Below are 1,029 nucleotides of genomic sequence, written 5' to 3'. Positions count from 1 at the left end.
TGAGCCCGGCGCTCGCCCGTCCCCAAGCAGCGGCACGCCGCGGTCAGCGACGTCCCGCCCGTCCGTCCGCCGTCGCGCCCAGGACCCTCCCGCCCGTCCGCCACCTCGCCAGCGCCGCGTGAAGGTCCACCTCGCGAGCTCGTCCTCACCTGGCGGCCCTGCGCACCGGAGCTTCTTCGGCCGCGCACCCGAGCCCGTCCACACTCCGAGCTCCTCCTCGCCCGCTGGTCGTGCGCCCCGCCTCGCGAGCTCCGCCGCTAGAGCAGCCTGGCGCTCCACCTCGCGAGCTCCGCCGGTCAAGTACTGCCCATCCCCGACCTCCCTCGAGTGGCTCATCGTGCCGTTGGAGCGAGTCATCTCCCGAGCGCTGCTACGCCGGAGCGACATGGTTGAGCGGAGCAGGCCGTGGCGGCTGTGCAGCGAGCAGAGCATGGCAGAGCAGTGCGGCGAGCATTGGGGCCGGACGGTGGGGAGAACAGAGCACTGCAGGGGTGAAGAAGGACCCGATTGAGTTTTAGTTTTCCTTTATAGGGTCCTTTGTGTTAATTTTCAGGACTATTCTGTAGCTTTAGTTTTTTTTGGGTCATGTTTGCATATGTACTGTACTGTCATGGAATGAAAGCACTAAATCATGGCCGAGCCTTTGCCTGTTAAAAGAAGAAAAACATGGGCAGTGCACTGCGTGCGTTGACCGCATTCCTCGAGAACAATAGTGTTGTGTTTTTTTATTTGATCCCTTTATTTTGCCGTCTGTGATATATGAGGCTTACGGCAAAGACACAAATAGCTGACGGTAAAGATATAGTTTGGCTGACGGCAAAATTGCTATTCTTTGCCGTCTGTGATTTATAAGGGTGATGGCGAAGCAGATTTGGCCGACGGCAAAGTCTTTGCCGTCTGTCTGATAAAAAGCTGACGACAAAGTATTCTTTGCCGATTTATCTTTGCCGTCTGACTTTGCCGTCTGCTTCCTGACGGCAAAATCTTTGCCGTCTGGATTTAGGTCTTTGCCGTCTGTAACTCACAGGC

This window comes from Triticum aestivum, chromosome 7B, assembly GCF_018294505.1.
Source record: "Triticum aestivum cultivar Chinese Spring chromosome 7B, IWGSC CS RefSeq v2.1, whole genome shotgun sequence".
In the NCBI taxonomy this organism is placed as follows: Eukaryota; Viridiplantae; Streptophyta; class Magnoliopsida; order Poales; family Poaceae; genus Triticum; species Triticum aestivum.
This window is presented reverse-complemented; position numbering follows the sequence as displayed.